This window comes from Protopterus annectens, chromosome 9.part0 (genome assembly GCF_019279795.1).
Source record: "Protopterus annectens isolate FY-2018-M chromosome 9.part0, PAN1.0, whole genome shotgun sequence".
NCBI classification, from domain to species: Eukaryota; Metazoa; Chordata; order Ceratodontiformes; family Protopteridae; genus Protopterus; species Protopterus annectens.
Genome location: NC_056743.1, coordinates 577,023,377 through 577,038,758, shown reverse-complemented (window position 1 = coordinate 577,038,758; position 15,382 = coordinate 577,023,377).

Below are 15,382 nucleotides of genomic sequence, written 5' to 3'. Positions count from 1 at the left end.
TCAATGCTCATATGTATATGAGGGAAAAATTAAGTTAATAACTGGCAATTGTTTGTCTCAAGGAGTGATATATGCAGCTAAATGTATGAGTCGCCATGGTTTTTATATAGGAAAAAATTAATACCTTTAAGGAGGTGAACGTATAAAAATGTGCATGACATAAACAGGAAAAAACATAATAATGTATTATTTAAACATACCTTACCATGCACCTCTTTTCATGAAAATGGATTTGGTATACTGGAAGTGGTTCCAAATAACCACAGGGGACAGGCATGGTAAACTAAATTAGACTATAAGGAATTGGTTTAGCAACTCTGTTTAGGAACAAAAATGCCTCCAGGATTACATTAACATGTTTGTATTATGCCTGCATTGAAAATAAGATCAGCCAAGTTATTATGTTTTTACAGAGTTTTTAAGCTCATTTATCTGTTCATTATTTTTATGAGTGCCTGCAGTGCATATAAAATAACAAGTAAATATATTTGTTTCTGAGCTTGCCTGTCAAAATAATAATATGGCAACTTTTTATCTATAAGTCTGAAATACATTTTAGTTATTTTATTGTGTTTTAAGTTTATAATAAACATTATGTCTATTTGAATATTGTAAGCTGTATAAACTGATTAATTGGCAGAAGACTAAAGGGTATATAAAGGGAAAGTCTATAATTCTTATTAGATTCTGATGAAGTCCCATATGTCTAAGGGACCAAAGCACTTAATCATCTTTTTTTTTCTTTACATATGGAAGCATATCTTTTAACTTGTTTTATGTATAAATGCTTGGTAGTCTATATTCTTCACATTTATGTTTGGGGTCCTAGTGGTTTCTCTCCTAATTGGAACTCATTCTGGTTGGTTAGTAACCACTATGATCCTATGATCACACAGCTGTCTTTCTTTCCCTTTAAAATTATATCAGGGAGTAAAAAAGTCTTGACTGACTGTAAAACAAAATCATGTAGCATGGTAACCCCTTCATGCCAGTTTGGCATAAACTAATAAGAAAATAAAAATAGCCCTTATATTGATACAGAGACATTGGTGATGTGGGAGAGTTCATGATAAGTTGAAGAACTTTTCCTTTGTTCCCATTTTTATTATTTATTTTTCGTGTGGCCGTCCTTTAAACTTTCTGTTTACCCTGCTTCCGCTATCACAATCTGTCCCTCAACAGTGTCATCGCTATGTCTTCTATTTAAAGTGGTTTAGTTTTTTATATTGGTCTTACTATTTTGCACCATCGATCCCTTCTTGATAAAACATGACTATTACCTTACCCTGCTTGAAATACCGTATACATATGTTAAAATGCATACATCAAACTTGCATTTTTGTAATCTGTCAACTGATTTTTCAGTAAGCAATGTCGTTTTCATTTCTAAGCATTCTACAGACTGCTGTAAACATTTTATTACATAATTATTCATATAGTCAAAGCAGCGTTATTGAAATTTCTTATTTTGAGTTTATCACCTTTACATCAATACAAATATATAACACTATATGAATTTATATAGCTAGCAGTCTTATGTTTGTCTCTGTATCTATCACTTTTTTAGAATCTTGCCTGCTGTTCAAAACATTGCTGTAAAGAATTCTTAGACCACTCAGTCTATTTATCTCATTGAAATGTTATGGACACAGACCTGGGATCATTGAACATGCAATGTCCAAAACTGAAAAGAATGACACATAAAAAAATACCTCCATTTTCCCAGGGAGTAGAAACCAAATGCACATTGAAACTCCCTGCTAGTTATAAATAATAAATCTGAGATCACCCTACAGTGAGAAAAAGGAACACTTCCTAAATCCTGCTGTACTGCAATAATATTCATCAATCAACTATATTAGCTTTGCAAGTTTTTGATGAAAGCAACATGATCCAAAGAAATAAATAGACATGAATGAAGTGTATTCATTTACCTCCAAATATTACTTATACATGGGTGTACTGTTAATCTCATGGCTTCCATCATGGTTCACCAGACAATGAACTGTGATATATTCCACCCACATGTAAAGAAATCCATCAATGAATGTCCATTTCTTCAATAGCAGCTGACCTGTAAGCTATACTTTTAACTTCAGCTTAAATACTAAGGTATTCTTGCCCACTATTAGTAATGTTATAAAGTAACAAAAACTAATAAACATTAACGGAGATCCTTCTGTATGTTTAAATGGTTTCATATGAAACCATGAAATTTTATTTCCGTCGACATGAACATGAGAGAAAAAACAAATATAAAGAACATCATCGAATAATAAAATCAATTCCACGACAGTGAATACCATGAGAGTGTGATGAGGTATGTTATGCCCCATGGCACTATAACACTTCCATATTCACTTTTTGTGATGGAAAGAACGCCGATTTGCAAAAACCATGTTGGTTATTGTAGTAACATTTGCAGTATGACGGACTATAGTCATAACTGTATGTGCTATGTTGTGCACTTTCCATAGAGTCGATGTTGTGAATGTAAGAATTCCGCTGATTTCTTTCTGCTTTCTTTCATGTTCTCGCCTCAAGTTTAAATGTATCTGATTAAGTCTTTTTACAAAGAAAATACTCAAAGAAATAAAGAGGATGATTTAAATTTACTGAAGGATCTCTATGAATGTTTATTATTTTTTGTTACTTTTTACTTTACTAGTAGTGGTCAAGACGGCCTTAGAATTTTAGAAGTATAGCTTACAAGTCAGTTAAATTAATCATGTAACCCTGTTAGAACCAGAAAGGATCATACAACCTTGAAGATGAACCTTTCTCTACTTTTTCTTAGTCTCAACAAGAAAAAGCTCCTTGTACAGGTTTGAAAATCCTAGCAAGAACATCACTACCCTGCAGCTGACCTATTTACGGTTTTAACAGCAGTTGAGAGACAAGTGATCCAAGAGTAACACATACACACATAAAACCATAACTGAACAAACACAGCCACAATGTATGTGTGAGAAGTCTGTGTCTCTTGCGCTGCAGCATTTTGCCTAATATTAATTAAAGTATCTTAAAACAATGAGCTTAGACTAAAAATATGACACAGTAAAGGAGCCCCATACTAATTACTTCAAGAAAGTATGTGATCAAAAGTTACAGGTCATACTTTCAAACGCTAGACAGAAACAATGCACAACTCCTGTTTAAAACAAAGCTTAAAGGAGATGTATGTAGATTTAAATATAAAGATTTACACTTGGTAGCTTTTAAGGTAAATGCATGGTAGTAGAGGTCTGTCATTATAATCAAAAGACTGTGGATCTTTTCTCCCCATGCCTCTGCTGAAAATGGACCTACGTCCAGTTGGACACTCCCGGTCAACAAATGTAAATAAATAAATAAATACAAATAAATAAAAAGAGTTAAAGTTGTCAACACTAGAAACACATCATCATCACAATGACCAATGCCAACCCCCTTTCTGTGTCTTCCGCAGCAACTTTGCTTGAAGTTCTCTACTTTGGGCAATATCAGGCAGATACAGTCTCTGCATGGCTCTTATTCCTCATCAGAACAGTTAGTCAAGTCTAAGTGTAAGCAGTAGCCTATAGAATCTACAAGACATCTCAAGTCTGTGGTTTTGAGACACCAATCTACAAATTCCTGGAATTTATGTGCTTGAAGTAAACCCTACAGGTTTACTTAATACAACTCATAGCCCAGCACTACATTAGAAGAGCAAATTGTTACTTTAAAATAGTCCTAGTTTTTTGTTCATACATAAACATGTAAGAAGGAATCAATCAATCCTTTTACTAATAGAACTACAGGAGAAAAATAAGGGAACACTAGACACCCACATTGGATGCTGCTGTACTCCATTTATTTGTTGTAATATAAGACATATTTTATAAACAAGACCGCTTAAAGACAATATGTTTCATCAAGACCCTGTTCATCTCCATTAAAAGTACTAGATTCTATAATAGTTATTCATTTCCCCAAAACAGATTTTGTGCAATATATGTGTTTCTAAAATATTGCTTCCCATTCCACTTTATTTTCTGTAAGGAAAGCAAATACAGCGAGCATTTTGAATATGTGTATTTTACTGAGTATCATCTGTTCTACTTTTCTCTAGCACTAACTTATATTCTGTGGCCTCAACACACTGGTTGGCCGAATGGGAAATTAAACAAGTTGCTAATGAGATAGGTAGTTTATGCTCCTAAAAGACTAGAAGATCAATATAAATTCCTTAAAAAAAACGTAAAGATATAAGTCCATGATATAAAAACGCACAGACTCAAACTAACATATTTAAATATTCCTTCAATTTGTGTTAGGGTTAAATTTAGGAAAAGAATTGTGTAATCATTTTGATTTGTAAATTAAAATGTATGCAGATATACATAATTCATATTGTGAATAAATCAGACTATTTGTTTATTTCTGATTCATCAAATGTATGTAAAGTGCATCACTTAGGACTTTTTCCTTGCCTAACCTGATGATTTCATTTTATTTTTCAATTAAAATGAAACATCCTTTAGGTCAAGAGAGTTACACTTTTCATACACAGTCTGCTCATTTGCTTCATTTCACAAACTGTATGCATGAGAAGTAGAAGACATGCCCTGAGGTTTCTGACTCTTACATCATGGCAATAGCAGACACAGTTTTCTCATGGTATCTAATTCAACTTTAATTAAGATGGTAAAAGGACAAGCAGCCATTCCTTAAGAAATTAGTGTAGCTTGATGAAAGAGGATGTCCTATCATGGCGCTGCAAAAAGAAATCAGAGACTTGTATCTGAAGGACTCAGTGCTTTGATTTTCACCTGTGCCTCAAAGGTAATAAAACATAGCCTTCCTGTGTAATACATGAAATATGATAAATGATGTCCTTTCCCATTAGCTGTGATGCAGCTGTTATAGCTAATGAGAAATGTGCTTCGCTACACTGGTCTCATTTACTTATTTTAGTAGTGCTAACATTTAATTTTTTCTGTGTTCAATTATTAACACATTCTGGGCCATTCTGCAAACTTTGATTATACTATGCAGAATTTGAAGGAATGTGATTTGCATTTCTTTCCATTATTTTTGATTTGTCTAGCAGTCTTTGGTAGCAAGCCATGATAATTGATACAGAAACAGACAGACAGACATAATGAACTGATATAAAAATCCCACTATTTCAAAGACTAAATTCTAGAATCTTAATTTGGCTTGTGTCGCAAAGTTATGAATGATAATACAACCTTTAGTCTATAATGGGTTATTTAAATTAATCCAATTTCCTTTGATTAGTATAGTCTGATGACTGCTGAGCCCAACTTTTGATATTACGTTTGTCTGATGACAATGGTCTTCACAGCTCTACCTTTATGTTAGTTATGGCACTGCAGGGAAACAGGGGCTCTTTTAGGTACATGGCAGAAATGAAGAATGGATGTTCAGACCTAGCCAAGTAGAGCAAAGATTGGACAAAATCTAAGAATAGTAGGAAAAAGCAAAGATACTGAATGAATGTCTTACTTCAGTCATCACAAAGGAAGGCAAAGAAAGTCATTCTAAGAGGGAGTTACTGCAGAGTGGAGAAATAAGTCAACCAGAAACCAGTACTGATAGGGAGGAGGAGGAGGAGGTATAGAAGAAATTACTTTGCCACTGTTGAAAATAAAGCAAGAGGCTAGGTAAGGTAACTGCCAGGATTCTCTGGTATCTACTTAGTCTGCTTTTAGATCCTCATCTGGAGATTTTTAGAAGATCAGTAGTATATACAGAAGTGCCTGAGCAGTGGAAGACAGCAGATGTGCCCATTTACAATAGGAAATGCAAAAACTCATGTCAAATTATGTCAAAATGGCAAGAAATAGACATGGGGGGTGTTTAATACATCTGGGCTTAACTACTGGTGGCAGAGTAAAAGATTAGTAGCAGCCACAAAAAAATGCCTGAATTCATCCTCAAAGGACACATTCCAAATAAGGTAGAGAAACTCCTGATAGAAAGCACCAATAATTTATTGGAGGACTTCAGTCCCTAGTACAGCATCTAACAGAGGTTTGCTAACAGAATGAGGTGTCAGTCAAACTTTGTCAGTTTCATACGTAATGCAGTCAGAAAACTGGGTAATGTAATGCTAGTAGGTCTAGTATACCTGGATTTAATAACGTCTTTTAGCTCTATCCTACACATGTGGCTGATAGAAACATTTAACGTTTTATGGTAGGATGACAGCAGATTCGTTGGTTTACTCCATTGCAGAATGGTAGGATGCAAAAAGAAGTAGAGAAGGGAAAACAATGTCAGGAATGAAAAATGGAGTAATACAGTATTGCAGTGGTTCTACAAGGACTTGTTTCAGAGATAAGAGATAACAGTTTATAAAGAAACAGTACTCACTCCCTTTACTGATGATAGAAAGGCTAGGTACTGCTTTTGTACAGAATGAGAGAAGAGTCAAATGAACAATTTTGAAAGACTGTGCAAGAAGAAAGGTGGTGCAGAAAAAAGCAAAACATTCCACTTGGGACACCACAATTATACTTTGAAGTATGGGGAGTTGATATGATGCCAAAAGAGCAAGAAAGAGATGTGACGGTCTTCATAAGACATGGGTTGAACTACAGATGCACAGAGAAAGGGTAGTGGTAGCAGAAAAAAATGAATGAAGGGGGGCATCCACAGTGGGATAAAGGTAGGAGGATAACAGGATCAACCACAACTCTTCTAGACCTTGTTGAGGCCATATCACAGCCTTGGAAATGATTTGATGAAAAGGACATCAGATTGCTGTAAAGGAGTTCAGTGGAAACCCATCAGATATGTGCATGTGATAGTGATAATGGGATTACTACATTCTACAATATCTTACTTATATATAACAGATTAATTCCCACAGTAAAAAGATTAATTGCAAGGCAGTCAATTACAGATGATGCACTAAAATACTGAAGTAATAAAATCCACAAAACAGAGACACAGACCCCATAATGACTACCAAGCTAATATTCAAAATGTTGCTACATTCCACTTATTTCAGCCACTCAAACAATCTAAATCGAAACAAATGTTGCCAAGGCTGATTTATGTAGGAAACTTCAATCCACCCATGTAGGCATCCTCCAAAATAAAATTCTTTCATCCATTAAAATTTAAAGATCCAACTCATAATCTGCCTCTTGTCTTTTTGATCTGTTTTTTTTTTCAAGTATTAAAATCCTACTGCCCCCCCACTTTAAACATACTTAATCACATCACTTCCAAAAGCCCTTAACCCCAAAACTACAGCAGTTCTCTAGTTACTTGCTCAATATAATGTTCATACTTGCTGAACAGTATTCCAATCCTGCATATACCAAACTTATTAACGGTGCCCCATTGTTGATCCTTTACTCTGTTCATTTTATAAATAGCAAAGGAACATTAACCTGATTCAGAAAGATTACCACAGTCTGTATATGAGTTGAAGATCTTGCAGTAACCACTTCTAAATCAGAGATAACTCTTGCTTGGTGCTGCAAAGCAAAGACATGTTGTGGTGGACTGTCTCTGCAGATATGCTCGACTCTAATGAGGCATTTTTGCAGGAAAGGCCTATGCTAATTAGCCATGCAGTCTCCTTGGAACTGCATATGGTAAGGCATTTACACAGCTCAATGATTCAGAGAATTCCTCAGCTCTATAAATTACCATAGCCATTTGCAGCTGCTTGTGTTAATAAACACAATCAAATGTTTGCATTCATCCATCAAAATATAAGTAAATGGGAGTTCAGAGGCCAGGTAGTACAGGGGTATGTTTATGTGTGGGACTGAATGTGTGAGTGCTTGGTAAGTGAGTGTGCCTGCCTGGGAAGTTGCAGTAGGGTGCTTTGTTGGAGATGAGGTAAATCTATGTGTGTTTGCATGTGCATATGTGTGTGTGTGTGTATGTGTGTGTGTGTGTGTGTGTGTGTGTGTGTGTGTGTGTGTGTGTGTGTGTGTGTGTGTGTGAGAATGGGTGAGTGTGTATGTGAGTGCAATTGAGTGGGAGGGCTGTGTGTGTGTGTGGGGGGGTGAGTTAGCTCTCATATTTCCACACTCCCCTAGACTAAAGAGCCAATCTTACAACATTAGAATGTGGACCACTAGACAAAAGGAATAACTGTAAAGATGTGAGTCAGGTAGATCTCTACACTCCAGGGATAACTGTAAAGATGTGAGTCAGGTAGATCACTACACTCCAGGGATAACTGCAAAGATGTGAGTCATGTAGATCACTATACTCCATGGATAACTGTAAATATGTGAGTCAGGTAGATCATTACACTCCAAGGATAACTGTAAAGATGTGTCAGGTAGATCACTACACTCCAGGGATAACTGTAAACATGTGGATGGGTAGACCTCTAGACACAAGGGATAAATCATTAATAATGTGTCTAAATGGTACATGCGGCAGACAGGGATATATCTTTGACAACATGCCTCAAAAACTCTTAAACATGATGTAGGATGGGTGGGGCACAAGAATCCAGGGACACATCTTCAAAATCATGCCTAAATTGCTCTTAAACTAGATGGGGTTGGCACTAGCAACCAGGAATAACTCTTCACTATTGTGCCTTAACTGCACTTGAGACATGAATTAGGGGATACAGGCCATCAGGGATGATTGTCATATCAAGCCTTAGAATCATTTAATAAAAAAAAAAAAAAAACCTGAGAATGAGGGGAAGACTAGACATCAGGTATGTCTATATAGGAAGCCTGAAAAGCGCTAACTAAAACAAAACACACAAAAAAAATAGGATGTAATGTGGAAGGGGGGGGTTATATAGGGCAAAGGAACATTAATCTACTATGGCAGTGTAGATAGTTTTTTAAATAATAACAACTATACCTAATGTCTGGCATGGTCCAATCCTTCTAGCAGTCTGTTAGTGACAATGTGGTGAGGCTTCAGTATAAAGCCAGGAGGCACACTAGATGACACCAGGAAGATTATTTAAACTATTAGTGTAAATCAATTAAAATGTGACAAGAGCAGCATCTCTAGCATGCACTCTAATGTCTGACATTTGAGAAAACAGACTTTGAAGATACACGATTTACAAACACAGGAACAAAAAGTTAAGTAGAGGCATTGGGGATGTATTGTCAGCTTTTGGACAGGTGTGTGTGTGTGTGTGTGTGTGTGTGTGTGTGTGTGTGTGTGTGCGCGTGTGTTTGAATGTGTGGATGTGTGTCTGGAACAGTGAATGGGGGGGTGCCTGTAGAACTAAGAATTATGGGCTGCCACTGTTAACTACCCTACCACAGGAAAGTGCAAATCTCTACTAATGGCAGTTAATGTCATGCACATTAGCCTATAATAAGGTATTTTCTCATTGCAGCTAATTTGTCTCTGAATCACAAATCTACATCTCATAGAAACAAGCTTTTTTTTACTGTAGCCCTTATCACAATTGCTAGTGTTTTTTTTTTTAATCATTTGGATGCTGTTAGTGTTTAAGATCATATCAGTGAGATGTGAAATTTCATCCTGAACAGTAGTGGCAGAAGGAGAAAAAAGATGAGGTGTTGGCATGGGTAATATATTGTAAAGCAAAACTAGTCCCTGGATCTCAAACAGTGGTTTCCAAAGATGGAGCATGGCACAATGGAAGGGAGTTCTAGAATATACTGTCTTTAGGGAAATGGGCATTGAAAATGGCATGTGTGGATGGCAAGAAACAAGTGCAGGTAGAATGCTATATGCATTTAAAGGCAGTGTAAATACTGTGTCATCTCCTTCTATCAAATAGCAAATGTAACAGAAGATAGACTTAATGTTTTCAACAATACATACGCATGCTCAGTCATCAAGTACAGAATATGTCTAAAAACAGGCTGTCTGGAATAGACAGGAAAACTGCAAATTCCAGATGAACTATGGCTCCATGTCAGTTCACCAACACACATTTTATTGAACTGAGAGTTGATCAAAAGCAAAATGATAAACTCCTCATTTTGTTAAGTATATTTTTCTCTGTGATCCAAGCCCTTCAATACTCATCACTGCAATGGTTTTACCCCCATAGTCCCAGACATTATATAATATTCTCTGCGAACATTGCATGTCAAGGAAAATGTGTTTAAGCTAAGTGCATTTATTCAATCACTTGACCATTATGCAATGGATTAGATACTACGGAACTCACAAGCATATTCCTTTACAAGTGAAATGACTGATAAGCTAGTGGCATCATTCATCAGTAAGTCTGACTATTCTGTTTTCTCAAATAATACTTCCAAACTCCTTTGAAAAGGTGGCCTGCTAAAATCAAGTTGTTTGGATATTGCAAAAGTGTTACTTATGGCATGAATGCATGCATATGGCATACAAACAGGTTATTTGGCTCTCTGTGTTTAGCTCCACTAATACGAGACAAATCCCACCACAAATAATTGGATTCTTTTTTTCTTTTTGGTGGGTTTTTTTTTCCTTTTTGGTGATTGTTCTAAACACTTTTTTGATGTTTTTTACGAACACAAGATGGTGCTATGACCTTAACATAAACAAGAAACGTTCCGTGATCTGCCATTACCGATTCTCTCAAATCAGCAATTTGTCTAAAAACTGCAGCGTGATGGATAGTCACTTAGTTTATGGCCTTCTATAAAAACTATTCAGTAATAGAAGGAATATAATAAGTGGCATTTTCTGTAAACAGTGTTTCCCATAATATTATTTATGGAGAAGGAAAGTTGGAGCCATAACAAGAGTAGAGCAAAAGGGTTGGCTGCCCCACGTGTACGTATTCAGTGGGGAATCATCCGTAACTTTGAAGAGGTGCCAGTCGATGATTGGCCTAGAAAGGCATTCTCTTCATGCACATAAACAGCAACAGTCACATAAATCACTTCTACTTAAATGACAAAGTGAAAGTCAATGTATGAGCACAGCAAAAGGATATTATGTATGCATGTAACAACCGTTTGCTATGTTCACACACTGACTTCTGCAGAAAGCTAGGATCCATTACTATCTCTGAATAAAAATAATGACAATTTCACAGATACAATATTGAAAATAGGTGTTATGAATATAACAGCTCTTTGCTACATGTCATAATCATGAATGAAAGCAGCATTACATTACTTTTAACCAGTTAGGGTTATTCAACAGGACAAAGAGGAAACTTGAAGGAACCCTTTCTCAGGTTCAAATAATGACCTTTTTTATAATAAAGTCCCATTCTGTATTTTTTTTCTTTCAGTTCTCAACTTATTTGGGAGGAGGACATTGCATTGCCCAGGGTACCATTTGCCATAGGGACAGCTCTGATGCTGGCATCTCCTCTCATAACACCCCCGCCCCCTTAGGAATGAAGCAAGATTTAATCAGGATGCAAGCTACCTTTACAAACAGTACATAGTCGATCATGGATACACATACTGAAAAGTATCGGTTAAATACATTAATCATATTCTCAAAGCACAAATGTGTACAGTTCAGCACTCTTAACATTTACCACTTTTTTATTAAAATAAAAAAAGCTCATCTGGCAAACATACTCTGAATTAAGTGTTTTTCCTGCCTTCATTAAGTTTTATTGCTCAAAATGTTGCTTATAGCTGCTTTTAAACAAAAATGTTCAGTAACCAATTAAACATAAAAAAAAAATGCTTAGTTATTTCAGCTAATCCTGACAGCTAAGTTACAAATCTTATTTTCTTCTTCTGTCATGTTAGCTTGAAGTATGGACTGGTCATGTGATTTTTGCTCACTGCCTCAGGCAGCAAAGTATTTTGGTTTGTTGTGTAAGTATTTGTGTTTACTCCAAGATAAGGAGCTCCAGAGAAAGAGTGCTTTTTTTTCATAGGTTCATAGGTTGATACTAGGATTATCAGCCCTCGGGCCTATACAAGCCTAGCCGTAACAATTCCCTGGATATTTCTTCCCACAATATTTACTTTCAACAACAGTACAACACCAAATGTTCCTTCTTATGGGAGCAGCAATCGCTGAGTATACTCCTTCACAAGCCTTTTGTCAGCAAAAACAGATAAACCAGCACGTAAACGTTTAAGACTGGAACAAGACTTCTTTATTCACAAAGCAGTAAACCCAAGCGCTTTTGCCTGAGAGTCTCAGGCTTTTTCAAGGTGAAATAACTGTGTGGCCATTCAGCATATGAAAAAGCCTGAGATTCTCAGGCGAAAGCGCTTGGGTTTACTGTTTTGTGAATAAAGAAGTCTTGTTCCAGTCTTAAATGTTTACATGCTGGTTTATCTGTTTTTGCTGACAAAAGGCTTGTGAAGGAGTATACTCAGCGATTGCTGCTCCCATAAGAAGGAACATTTGGTGTTGTACTGTTGTTGAAAGCTGAGCCGTTGGTCTTCCCTTTGCTTCTTAGCTTTGGTGCTGTGTTTCTTTTTCACAATATTTACTTCCCTGGACCCCTGTCTAGCAGGGCAACTGACATGATCCCGGGGGTGAATTTCCTATCTCCCATCCAATCATCAAAGTTCCTTTTGAAGAGGGCCAAGGAGGCACTCTGCTAGACATGTATGGGCAGTTTATTCCAGAGTATGGAGAGTCTCTGGGTCAGGAACCTATCCCTCCAGCAGGTTTCATTCATTGTGATGACAAGGTTTAGATCCCTGGAGCGTGTGGCTCTGAGGGATTGGGATTTCTTTAAGTGGAGTATGTCCAACAGCTCAGAGTTTGACATGGCCTTGTACGTTAAGCAGAGATTGCCTCTGAGTAGACGATATGCCACAGAGTATAGCTGGAGTTTTTTTTATGCAGTCAGCATATGGCATCTGCTTTAGACCTGTTGTTCTTTTAGTGAGGTATTTCCGTGGCCTTTCTAGCTGTTGCAGATGTCTTGTGAGGTACATACCAAATGGGGCGTTATACTCTATAATGGGTCTAATGAGGGATAAGTACAGTGAGACAATGACCTCCTTTTTTCTGGATGAAAAGCCCTTAGTGATGAGATGTGCCACATAGAAGGATTTCCTGACTGTTGTGGTGATGTGGTTATCAAAGGTGAGACCACTGTCCACCTGTGTCCCTGAATCTCTCATCACACTTTCGCTGTTTAGTGTACTGCCACCTATGTGGTAATTCATGGGTACATGTTTTTTCCCATAGAGGATAACTATAAATTTCTTGGCATTAAGCTTGAGCCCATGGCTCTGGCACCAAGCATCTGTTTCTGTAAGGCCCTTTTGTAGAATATCCACATCATTTGGGGATTCAATAATGGCTCCTAGTTTGCAGTCATCTGCAAACTTTGTTAGCCAGAGTCCCTTAGTGTTGGCCTGTAATTCAGAGAAGTAGATGCCAAACAAGAGCGGTCCCAGGACTGAACCCTGAGGTACTCCACTTGTTACTTGTCTGGAGCTGGATTTGGCATCGTCTACTTTTACTGTCTGGCTTCTGTCAGTAAGCCAGTTGGCAGCCAATCAAGTGACGTAGGGATTTTATGCCCAGCTTAGTAAGTTTATCTATGATTCCAGAGTGGGGGATGGTGTTGAAGGCCTTGGTGAGATCCAGATAGGCTGTGTGGACCACCTTACCCTCATCCACAGCTCTGGAGACTGATTCAAAGAAGTCAATTAGGTTCAGGAGACAAGATTGGCCCTTCACAAACCCAAACTGGGTGGGGTCCAGTGTTTGAAGGTTGCCAATGTCTTTGTTTATAAGTTCCATGATAATGCGTTTCATGCCCTTGCAGATCAGGCTCGTCAGACTGATGAGATGGTAGTTCCCGGGATCCAAGATGGATCCCTCCTTGTGGAGTGGGATAACTGTAGCTCTGTGCCACTCAGTGGGCACAAAGCCTGAGGTGAGGCTATGATTAAACATGACACTTAGGTGAGGTGCCAGTTCATTTTGCAGTTTATGTAGTACACAGCCCAGGATGTCATCTGGTCCCATGGATGCTGTATTCTTAGCTTTGGAGAGTGCAGTTTCTACCTGTGTAGCCCTTTAGGGGGTGAGAGAGGGGTGAAGTTGACACTAAATCGATCTGCCAGGATACTGGCAGTATCCTTGGAATCAGCATATTTAATGCCATTGTGTTATAGCTCAGAGCAGATCTGAGCATTGCCATTTAGATTCTTGACATAACTATAGAATGCCTTGCAGTTGTCTTTGGAATCTTTGACAATTTTATATTCGTTACTAGCGTTTGAGAATTTTATGAGGGATCTCAGCTTCTTACTGAGGCTGGTAAGCGAGTTTTTTGCATCCTGGGATTTTCCTCTTTTCTGCCACAGTTTCTTCCTTCTGTTCTATAGTTTGTTTATGGCAGGGGATCACCAGATTGGCTTACCTTTTTTTGGATGAGAGCATCTTGGTTCTATTTGGGATGGCACGGTTCATGCACCTGGAAAAGTTCAGATGTATTGTGTTGGGCAACTAGCCTGGAGGTGTGAATATCCTTGGTGAATATGGACACTCCTCCACCTTTAGTGTTTCGGTCTTGGTTTGGTGGCTGAAACATGTGGTAAGAGTTGTAGCCTGGTATTGCAGGGGTGCTCTCTGGAACCTTGAACCAGGTCTCAAGTTACTGCACATATATCGATTTTCTCCATTTTTAGGAGTACCTCGAGAGAGTGCATTTTGAGGTTTAGACTTCTAGCATTGAGTAGCATTACCTTCAGATTTTTGCATGCTTGTATCTGTTACAGTGGTGGTTTTGTCCTTTGAACCTCACCTAAAAAAAGCACTATTAAAAAAAAATTGCCTGAATCTCCTTATGTTCTGACTGTGCTTCTCAAACAGTTTGGAAATATAGAGTATATTTTAGTGCATTTATTAAAACTGTATTTGCCTTAATATTGCTACAACTCAAGTGCTCTAGGTTGCACTGCATCTGAATTAAGTGTGTTTTAGCTGCTTTTCTGTATATATAGACTTCTCTGTATATGTAGACTAGCTACTTATTCTACTGTATTACTGCCTCTTAAATAGTTTTTCAGTTGTGCACTTGTCTTGCTTCATTTAAAACATTTTAAATTGCTAATTTTGTAGAGTTTTAATTGCATTTAGTGTCTAGGACTACACACTCAAGTGTGTTAGCCTTTTCTGTGTTTATTTGTTGCATTATTGCATTGTTTAGCCTGTTTTAACCAAAAAAAAAATGACTACCTTGTTTGCTCGTTTCCCACCTTTCCTAGCCAGTATAATCTAGATCCCAGGCTTTGCTTGTCTCAGGACTTCATATTCTGTGTTCAGAGCTATCCAGACCTTGCTGTAGTAGAGGGAAGTCTTACTGCTTACCAGTGGGAGTGGTGGGCATTGTACTGCCTATCTAACACCAGAGGAGTGGTTTCCAGCTCTGAAATTTTAATTTTTATTAGCCTTTTTGGGCTGATTTCTATCCCTTTCAACTTTCTGGCTTAAAAACACATGTATTTGCACATTTTTTGCATCGTGCAGC